Source organism: Ostrinia nubilalis, chromosome 29 (assembly GCF_963855985.1).
Source record: "Ostrinia nubilalis chromosome 29, ilOstNubi1.1, whole genome shotgun sequence".
Classification (NCBI taxonomy): domain Eukaryota; kingdom Metazoa; phylum Arthropoda; class Insecta; order Lepidoptera; family Crambidae; genus Ostrinia; species Ostrinia nubilalis.
The window spans coordinates 346,771-358,038 of NC_087116.1; the positions used below are offsets into that span (position 1 = coordinate 346,771).

An 11,268-nucleotide genomic window follows, 5' to 3' on the forward strand; every position below is an offset into this window, starting at 1 on the left:
CTAGCAATTTTTTTCGCAAATTATTTTTATTGCTTTCAAAATTTTACAGTGTCTTAGCTGGGTATCGAACTTGGAACTTCTGAAGAGAGAGTGTAACTCTAATAATTATAACTATGTATATTTTGAAGAAAAGAGGCTGACAATAGTAACTGAGTTTCTTGCGCTGCTTCTTCTCAGCACTGGCCCATTTATTGTCCTGAAGCAGTGGTAGGGTTAATACTGGGACGTGTAAAAGTGCTTTTGAAAAGCCTAATTGCAAAAATAAAATGAGTTTTATGAGATTTAATCATAGGACCACGATACATCTTCGAGATGATAATTTCTTTAGATTATTGCACAAAAGAAGTACATTTGGAGAGCTTAATACATTACAGCATTCTCTACCATTCTACCTTGAGTTAATGCAAATTTGAGTCAATGGTCAATAATTTTCTATCATGTTAGCATATTATTATTTGGTGACTAATTTTACTTTCTGATTGAATTTATTTATTTTAAACCAGTAGCAATATACCTACTTTTGCTTAATATGGGAGTCGAATCCGGGACCTCTCAGTCAAACGGGACTAATCCCACCACTGTAACTCCTGTGTAGCCAGGATCTACAGCTTGGCTTTCAATGAAACACTCACGCCCGTATTCACAAACATTACTATGAGGTCTCACAGTGCGCGTGGACGCACAGGGTGATGATACACAAACCAATCACAGAGTCCTATTCAACGCTGTGCGTTCAATTTGCTGCTTCACTTAAGCAAGCATCGTTTGTGAATACGCGTATCAGCCAGTAAGGGTTCAATAGTCCCGGAGGACAGCTACTGGGTCAAGATAGTCCAGAATTTCACTTTAATTTTAATTTATGTAATTAAATAAATCTCCCAAAAACGGCCACCCATCCCCATACCGGTCAGAAGCAAAGGCGCTTAACTTTCTTTATCGGAACCAACCGGCTCGTGCTACAAAGCCATCAGGTCATTAGTAACAAGGTCGAATTTTGCGTACTAAATCTAGGTTCTCGAGATATCCTGAATCGGCTAAATCAGAGTCCGCAAAAACGCTTGACGGCCGGTCGGTGACCCGCAGACTGTGCGAGCGAGATAGCCGCGGCAGAGCGAGACGCCGCGTCAGCATCGGCTAGGCTTGGGGACGTGGTGCTTACGTTGAAAATCTTAGGATGTCTCGACATGACACACTGAAAATTGTACTCGAAATTATTTAAAAAATAAGCAAATCTGTGTAACAACGGTGTAAATAAAACAATATTAATCTCTATTTATGTTCTTTAATTATTTGAGTGAAAAAATCAATATAACAACCTTTTTTTTCTGCTTATAAGAAATACTTGCTATGAGCCAAGCACATTTATAACCCTTCATAATTGTTAAGCTCTCGTATGGTAATTAAATTAATTTAGTTTTTTAACTTCACAAATAGAACTTGCCCTCCATACTCCATACAAAAAAGTTATTAAAGTTCGTTTGTCTATCTACCACAGCCTGACATTAATTTTGAAAGACTATCAATTTTATCTGGTCATTTTGACTGTATCTCTATTCTTTGGAGATGTAATAAAAATAAATTATTTCAAGCACAGAATAATTATAATACTTTTTAAGTAATAAGTATAGGTGACTGTGGCACGCTAAAAAACGTTGCAAAGAAAATTAGCTATTGTTCAAAGCTAGTTATTAGATTTTAGATGTTACCCTTTACCTATGACAGAAATTTAGCCATCATAAAATATTTTGTACTTCAGGTTCAAAACCAACGAAAAATATTTTCTTCTATACCAGCTAAACGGTTGAAATTTTACTCCAACTGTACCACTGCAAAAAGTGTACCCGACGACTCCTGTCCCCTGCACTACAAGTTTCGCAGACGTCCTTGTATGTGTGCATCTGCTCTGCGCGTGTGTGCGACTTGCCAGACTGTAGACTTCAAGCTTGTATACAGGGTGTCCTGATGTAGATTTTTGATTTCATTGCACAATTTAGTAAGATAAGGTAAACTAGGTTTTGAGCTGTATGAAAAACAACAACTCAGTTTTGTAGTTAGAAAAATAAATTTTACAATAATTCTTGTATACTATAATTATTACATGTTTTCTATTAAAGTGCATAAATGTATAATGACGAGATCTAAAATTAGGATGTATCAAGAAACCAATCGCATCTTTCATTTTCTACAGCCCCCTTAGACAACATGACACTCGTGACAGTTTTAATATGTTATATTATTTTTGCACTTAAATAAAACGCTATCCATAAACTACTAAGAATAAATTTGGCTTCTGTTAAAAGATATCTGACGATTGAAAAATCAGCCCTTAATTTTGCAAAATCAAGAACAGTGGGCTGGCAAAGATCGTGGGTATAGTTATCACCTGAAGCAGTATTTTTTAAATGTTATAAATTAGTTTCAATTATTAATTTCGAAATCGTATAGATACAAGATATTATCTACTTTATGTTGTCTCGAAGTGGTGGTAGGGCAAGCTATATTTGGGACGTGTATTTATAAGAATTTAATGCCCGTTTTCACCATCTAATTTTTAAGTGACCCCTATGAAAACAACTTTTCCTATTATGTCATTGGGGTCACTTAAAAATTTAGGATAGATGATGAAAACGGGCATAACTGCCCTGAAAACCTATCCCTACACACTAGTAAGGAATGTACATTTTGTAGACTTTGTCTAGGGGGTATGAATAATAGAAACACCCTGTATCATCCTTAAAGTAGCCACAATAATGTCCGAATTGTTTCGGTACTGTTTGCCTCAAAACTTGTCAGACTGTACAGTGTGCCCAACTCTAGAGCCGCTATGCCGTTGTATTAAGGTCCAATTTAAACCGCTCTGTTATCAATTGGGAGGACTGTTCACCTGACATACTTTGTTGGTGATAACTTATTAGTGCTTTGAGTTATTTTTGGATCTTGAGTTTTTGGTCTAGTGGTTACAAAGTTTAAGTTATTGGAGGTTCTGGGTTCGATTCCCAAGTAGCACTTTATTAAAATTTTCTGGCGTTGAGTCGCCTCTCGTCGTGGGTTCGATTCCCACCTTAGGGAATTCCATTTTTTCGAGTTAGTTATTAAAATTTAAATCGTGTTGAGTTAAACATGCGTACGGGCCTATTCCCACCTCTCGTTCCCACCGCTGCAACTCCTGTGCAGCCAGGATCTACAGCTTGACCGCCAATAACCCAACCAGTGAAGGTCAAGTTTGTCCCAATGGAAAGTTCTGTCATTGGACCCGCTACGAAATTAATTAGAAGAACATAGAAGGAGTTCGAAGTTAAGTTTTGACTTCCCTCCAGTGCAAAGTAAATGACAGGTGACAAAACGTAGGTTTAAGCAGTTAGAAATAATCGCCTCTGTGGTTTATTGTTTAGTCCACCTGCTTCAGACGCAGAGGCCCGGGTTCGATTCCCAGTGGGGCAGATTTTTCTGTTCGGTTTGGTTGGTGGTAGGGCTTGTTCTAAGTCCGCCTGGCTAGTTACCACCCACTTACAAGTCTGTCGCCATAACAACATTGTTAAAAGCATTGTTGTGTTCCGGCAGTTGGTCGTATAGCCAGTTACTCTGCGTGAGGATTCCGGGTGAAGCTCGCTTCCACCTTCGGCCTGATCATCACTTTCCATCAGGTGAGATACAGGCCAAGAGCTTTCCCACAGTGAGTAAAAATTCCAATAAGATTTTCTTATAAAGGCGGTAAATTTTGGAGCTCTTATAAGAAATACAGTCTTAGGTCTTGTTTTCACAGAGACATCCCGTTTTATGCAGGAACTGCTTTTTGCAGGATGCCTTTTACTAGACGTGTTTTAATATTAACGTTCACGCGAACATACCGTTTGCAGTCCCGTAAAAAACTGACGACCTCATAAGGAAGGCGCAGGAAGGCGCTGGATGCAGGCCGCTGCCAACCGGGCGATATGGACATCATTGGGGGAGGCCTATGCTCAGCAGTGGACGTCCTTCGGCTGAAATGATGATAATGATGATGATTACTTTGTCTAGTTGGGTTTGAATTCAAACCAGCTATTCCAAATATTGCTGCCTCTAAGGAGATTCCAATTGGAAAATTAACTTTAAAGATTTTCGAAAACATGATGTTTAATCTTCCATATTGACTGAGGGTTGACTGAAAACTGCAGTGGAGACTAAATGACCTGACGATGATGATGGTGATGATGATGAGGATGTATTATGTTGTGTAAAGGTGAATAACTTTATTTTATTTGTTTTCAGGTAATATTTGACGGTTACTGATGCTGAAAAATTGGCTGCAAGAAAAAATCAACAGGTGTGTATAAAGCCTATTCTACTAGCTTTTTCCTGAAGTTTAACTCGCGTGAATTTCAGCATGTTGTATACTGAATGAGGGCTATCGTTTTAGCGCTCACCAGTTGGCGCCACTGTAGAGTAAGGTCCTGTCACTTGCTAGTAGCGAAGACAGTGGCGCCAGCTGGTGAGCGCGAAAGTGGTAGGAGGACTATCGCATTTGCACTCATCAAGATGGCGCCACTGTAGAGTAAGGCCCTGTCAATCGCCAGGGGTACCAACTGTTAGGTAAAAAAACGATAGCCCTCATTGTGTGTACTGTGTGTACTAAAAGACTAACAATATCTCAGGCATTCACTGGCGTTTTTCTCTATCAAAACCGGGATAAAAATTATCCCTAGTTTCCCTGGGTCTTATACCATCTCCATATTTAAAATTATATCGGTTAATAAGCGTAACAGGAAACAGAGTAATATTTAGGTAAATATTCATTACTGCCAGTTATCCTAAAGGGATTGGAATTCGCTGCCTGCTGCTGTCTTTCCCGAAGACTATAATCCGGGCCTTTTCAAGGCAAGAGTGAATAGGCACTTACAGGGCAGGTATGTACCATCCTAGACCGCATCTCACTTAACACCAGGTGCGATTGCGGTCAAATACTAGCCATGTTATGAAAAAAATCCTAGTTCAACTACCCCTAGATGCAATTGGAATCAAACCACTCCCTTGCATCTGATTCATACATCCATAACTTATCAAAAATGTACCTTCGATACTTATAGTTAAGATCACAATTTAACTATCAAATGACAATAGTAGACACACACCTAGACCCTAGACGGGTCGTTCAATTCAATCAGTACACCTCGGTCCGTCGAGGGACGTCGACGTGGGGATATTGCGCTCGCTCCAGAAAAAATCGCGAAGTGAAATACGTCGTGATATCTTTGAAAGTTTTCGTGGAATACTGAATATTTGGATTAATACTGTGAAATTGTGTGTTCTTGTGAATTTTTTTGTGTTTTTGGGAGGAAGTACAGGTTGGTTTTTGAAAATGTAGGGTTTTGAAAAAAGTGAATTTTTTGTGTGCAGAAGTGCATAGCTTTTGGATTAGGAAGCCTTTTTTTGGGTCGGTATATAAAATCTGATGCTTACAGTCATTTGGGACAATATTTATGACACAATTTTCTTGATATTATGTTAAGGTTGTAAAAAGCTTATAGTTCAGAAGCTTTGACTAATCATTTTTAGCAAAAATCTCTCAAAACAAAATAATTTCAATGTGAATGTAGAAAGTAAGAAGAATCGGGGAAAATTTTCAGAATTTGTAACTGTAGCGTTTCATTGAATGAAGTGTGAAGTTGAAAGGTATAAAAAAGCTTTGCGAATTCTATTTATATTACTTACTTGTATTCATGATGTCTGATCCTTAATTTAGGAAATTACAGTGAATCTGCCAATGAAAAATACAGTTAATGACTTTTTAAAAAAATAAAACCGACTTCAAATGCGTGAACACAAAAAAAACTAAAAATTAAAAATATTGCGTATAAAAAAGTTCATCCCCAATTTTCCACCCTTGGGGGTGAAATATTTTCTTCAAATTCGCATGAAACCACCCTTTTGATAATACCTATTCAACAAAAAAATAATCGTTCAAATCGGTTTATAATCGGCGGAGATATTGCGTATAAAAAAGTTCATCCCCAATTTTCCACCCTTGGGGGTTGTTTTTTCTATTATTAAATTTGAATGGGACCACCCTTGAGGTATTACCTATACGCCGAAAAAAGATTTGTTCAAATCGGTTCATAATTGGCGGAGTTAGCGCGTAACAAACATAGAAAAAAAAAAAACATACGGGTCGAATTGAGAACCTCCTCCTTTTTTGAAGTCGGTTGAAAAGTGGTTCAATTTTAGAATTGAAAATTCGCTGAAACAAATATGAAAAATGTCAACTTGCCTTATAATCAATTCGTAAAAAGCTGCTATACCCCAAAAACGTACAAAACCGAAATGTCATAAATACCCTTTTCTTTGTACACTCATAGTTAGCCAGTGGTAGATTGATTGTTGATTTTATATACACTTCAATTGTCTTCACAAGGTTTAAGTTTCGCTCTTTATTGATTAAGCTTTGTTATGGGTTTAAAACTGTAGTTTAGTTGAGCAGTTCCATTTTGTATTGAATGATAATTATCAACATTTTACTGGTAGATTTTAATCCCAATCCCAACTAATATTATAAATGCGAAAGTAACTCTGTCTGTATGTCTGTCTGTCTGTCTGTTACGCTTTCCCGCTTAAACCTCGCAACCGATTTTGATGAAATTTGGCATAGAGATAGTTTGAGTCCCGGGAAAGAACATAGGATAGTTTTTATCCCGGTTTTTGAAACAGGGACGCGCGCGATAAAGTTTTTCTGTGACAGACAAAATTCCACGCGGGCGAAGCCGCGGGCGGAAAGCTAGTGAAAAATAAAATAAACAATATTCCGCACTTACGAACGTGAAAAGATTTATTTAAAACTATGTACAATAAGGGCAGGCCTCCTACTAGGTGGACCGACGATCTGGTAAAGGTCGCGTGAAGAGCCTGGATGCGGGCAGCGCAGGACCGTACATTATGGAAAACCTTGGGGGAGGCCTTTGTCCAGCAGTGGACGTCATTTGGCTGAAACGAACGAACGATGTACAATAAAATTTAAAAAAAAAACAAATAAATGGTCATAAAATATCTCATCTACTTCCTCAATATCTCTAACTAAGCGATAAATATGAGGAAGGATTTATTTCAACTCCGGAATCAAACCTCGGATTTCAGAACCGTTCGACTACTAACCCACAGCAGCGTTCAGTAGGCTAAGAAGTGCGTCATTTTTCTAGGCATTTTGTCGAGTTTACGCGATAAACCCATACATTTGTCGTCAATTGATAAAATTTTATCGCAGCGCATCCCAGCCCGGCAGGTCATTACTATGCCTAAAGTCATAGACCTCTACACAATGGTGTGACAACGCCATATGCCATGCTTGTCTATAATAATTACTTGCGTAACTATAATGATATTTTGGTCACGACGCACTATAATGGTTATAGCATTGTTTTTAATCAAATCAAATATTTATTTGGACTACTAGTCGCCCGCGACTTCATACGTGTGGTACCCGTTTTACCCTCGTAGGGGTTGAATTTTGCAAAATCCCGTCTTAGTGAGCACTTACGTTCTAAAAGTTCTGGGGGCTAAAAGTAAAGTGCTAGAAGTCTCAAATTTTGCATGGGGGAACCATGCAAAATTTGAGACTTCTAGCACTAGTTAGTTTTTGAGATATCATGATGAGTGAGTGAGCCAGTGACCTTTCGTTTAATAGAAGATACAGTCAACATGGGTAACTTTTAATTTCAGGGTAAGTTCGAACAATAAAATTGTCTATAAATTCAATTATTTTTGAAAAATATTGCACATTTGTCCATTAATTCTTTATGCATAGTTCATAGTTACTCTGAAATTCAAAGTTACCCAAGGTGACTCAACTTCACTACAGGCCTACATATTGTGTGTTTGTGATTATAATTGAGTTACAGTTAATTGTAGTGGTTAACTTTTTTAACTCTATTTTTATTTTGATGTTTTTATTCCTATACGACTTGTCTTTTCAGGGTTCCTTACAATAATCCATTAATCACTCAAACTTCAGCTATTTCTATTGCTACCATAACGATTATAAGAAAATTATAGGAAAGCTAGCAAATGTGGTTTTAATATAAAGAAACTGACCAATGGACAACACGCATAAGTTGTAATATTAAGTTAAATTATGACTTAATTTAAAGTTTATATCACACACATTACACTAGTTTTTATTTCACCTCAATCCATCCAGTATTACCGAAGATAGAGCCTCGAGAAGTTTACGGACTTTTTAAAATTTTCAAAAATTTCCAATATTCGCGCGTGACGTCACAACATGATTTTGCAGCCCCCGCACGTTAACCCATTTACCACTTTTTGTCTTTTTCCAACTAAAATAAAATTTTACCTAAACTGACAACTGTTGTTAGTTGTCATCGTTCAATCACATTTCAAACTAGGCGCTAAAAAAGTTATTATGCCACCTTTTGCCAATTTTGTGCACTATGAAGCCATTTTTACATTTATGCACTTAAATATAAATTTTCTGGAAAAATAACCAAGTTTGTGTCTCTGTGCTCAATAACGAGTGAATAGTCCAGTTATTTGTTAATTTTACTTGGAAAGTTTTCCGGAATTTTTGAAAATTGGTGAATAAATAGATTTCGCTATGTTCTTTCCGAATTTTGTGACCTCGTTTATAGCAGCGCGCGCGCCCGCCTTATTGAAAAAAATCCGCCTTAAAAAGGTTTTTGACAACTACTTTTTTCATTTTATAATTTTTGGGACATAGACAAGCTAAGAAGCTTTGATAAATGTGATAAATTTCATGTAATGTAAGTTAAATAGATTTAGAGTTGTGAAACAGTCAAATTAATGTACCTGCTAAATTGCGAGTTCTTTTTTCTTTGATCATGGCAGGACACGCTGCCGGGTGTCCTAAATATGCTGAAGTATAAAAAAATTCGCGTTGCTGAAGTATACATTTTTTTTTGTCTTGTTTGTTTCTACATTACATAATTGTATCCTACTAATATTATAAATGCGAAAGTTTGGATGTCTGGAAGTTTAAAATAAAGTAAAGTAATGTTTATTTCTCACCAACATAACAGATAATATTATGATAACAAACAATCAGGAAAAACAAAAAGTAAGAATGTTGGTGGGTTGATACTTGAACTAGGAAGATTCCTGTGTCTCAGGTTTGTTACTCTTTCACGCAAAAAGTACTCAACGGATTTTGTTGAAACTGTACAATATTATTGTTTTGTTTGTAACCCAGATTAACATATAGGCTATAATTTATGCCGATCTGTGACACTAAATTTCACGCGGGTGAAGCCGCAGGCAAAAGCTAGTCGTGAAATAAATAGGAAAGTTTAAGGTTCTGAAACGTGGTCGCTTACTATGGGCCTCATAAGAAGGCTCAAGGTCACCCAAAGGGTGATGGAGCGGGCTATGCTCGGGGTTTCCCTGCTTGATCGAATCAGAAATGAGGAGATCCGCAGGAGAACCAAAGTGACCGACATAGCACGCAGAATTGCTAAAATCAAGTGGCAGTGGGCGGGACACATAGCTCGTGTTGGGGCAGAAAATTTCTTGAGTGGCGACCACGGGCTGGAAGACGTAGCGTGGGCAGGCCTCCTACTAGGTGGACCGACGATCTGGTAAAGGTCGCGGGAAGAACCTGAATGCGGGCAGCGCAGGACTGTTCATTATGAAAAACCTATGGAAAACCCAAAGGCCTCTCGCCTTTGTCCAGCAGTGAACGTCATTTGGCTGTTACGACGAAATAGGAAAGAATGTAACTTTCAAAAATCTTCTCTAAGGCAGCATTTTTCCAATTTCGCAACAAGCGCGGCAATCACACTTAACTAACAGACTAACAGAGAGCATAGCGAAATCTATTTTAATCACCAATTTTCAAAACTCCCGGAACACTTAACACGTTAATTTGTACCAAACGACTGGACTATAATTAAATTGATATAAAAATTTGGGACCATCTTCTCAAAAACAAAAGAACTGGTGCTAAAAGGGTTAAGTGACGTTTTGACATTTGTAGAGGGCCTTGTAGAAGGGGAGGCTATGGTGCTAAATGTGGATTAACTCGAGTGTCATAGTAACTTATTAGACTGCTAAGCTTGATGATAAAAAGAAAAATATTTTATTCAATGTACATAGTCTGGTCATAAGTTCTGTCATATAATAACTTTTGAATTTTGAATGAAGGTTTCAAAAACATTTTTTACTGAATTAGAATTAAAAAGAAAAAATGTGCGATAGTTCGAATTTTATTGTATGTGTAGTAGACGCATAAAGAAGTCCGAACTGCAGTTGTCACGTTGCATTGCTACGCGCCAAAGCAGATTTTCGTTGTGCTGAAAAAGTTTAGTTTATCTTTTCATTAAATGAAAGGTATAGGTGTACCAGAATCTCATGGCAAACAAAAATATTGGAAAAGTGTGTCTTTCATATGGCAAATGTCTATGGCTTTATTGTCACCTGTCAAAGTAAATCAAGTGAACTGTCAGTCGCTGCAGAAATTTTGTAATCTCTTCATGCCTATTTGTTATTTTTGTGAAAAAGTCAAAAAAGCTCAAGCAAGTCATATTGTTTTCAATGTGTATTGTAAAATAATGCATAATTCAAAGTCAATCTTTGATTTTAAAGCGCGTCATTGAGTTGACAGTAAGTTGGAGTGAAATATGATACATTTAGTTTATTACCTAACTGCGTCAGAAGGAGGGTCTTTTTTAATAATATTCTTATAATAGCTGCTTTATCGGGGGTTTCAGGTGTACCTCACAAATTGGTGCAGAGGAATGGTGAAAATGTTATGACCATGTAAATAAAATTGAAAAAGATTTCATCAAGTAAGATGTAAGATAGAATAATTGAAATGGTGGAAGAGCAATTTATAATAAATACCTCTTTATCTTAATCATCTATTGAAGAAAAGTGGAATCCTTGGAATCGTTTTCTTGTTCTGAATGAAGTGATTAGTTATAAGTATGATACATAATAAAATTAGTTACATAGAGTAATATACGATTTACTTATTTTTCAAGACATTTTCCTATTATTATTACTGACGGGATTGCTACCATGTACCTTAGTTTTGAGTTTCCAATATTTGTTGCAAGCGCCATGGTCACGGAGTAACTGAAGAAATTAAAACCAGACATCGTTCAGATGTGCGTTCAAAAGACTTGAGATTTAAAAAAATCCCACGTTTTGTTTAAACAGTAAGCGAAAAAAAAAAGTGACTTGAAAATGGAATACAAAATGATAAGGTATGGTAAATGAAAAGTCTTTATCAATGAATAAACCACGGATACTCTCGGCGCACTTAAG

General features: G+C 37.0%; 2 long non-coding RNA genes across 3 annotated transcripts in view; both read left to right on the forward strand.

Moving 5' to 3' along the window:
- LOC135085706 (uncharacterized) overlaps window positions 1-11,268 on the forward strand; it is a 463,562-nt gene that overhangs the window by 248,060 nt on the left and 204,234 nt on the right. The gene's annotated exons all lie outside the window — the stretch shown is intronic.
- LOC135085712 (uncharacterized) overlaps window positions 1-11,268 on the forward strand; it is a 106,089-nt gene that overhangs the window by 74,850 nt on the left and 19,971 nt on the right. The window contains exon 3 of the long non-coding RNA XR_010260195.1: window positions 4,249-4,303. This is a non-coding gene — a long non-coding RNA (uncharacterized LOC135085712). The remainder of the gene's footprint in view (window positions 1-4,248; window positions 4,304-11,268) is intronic.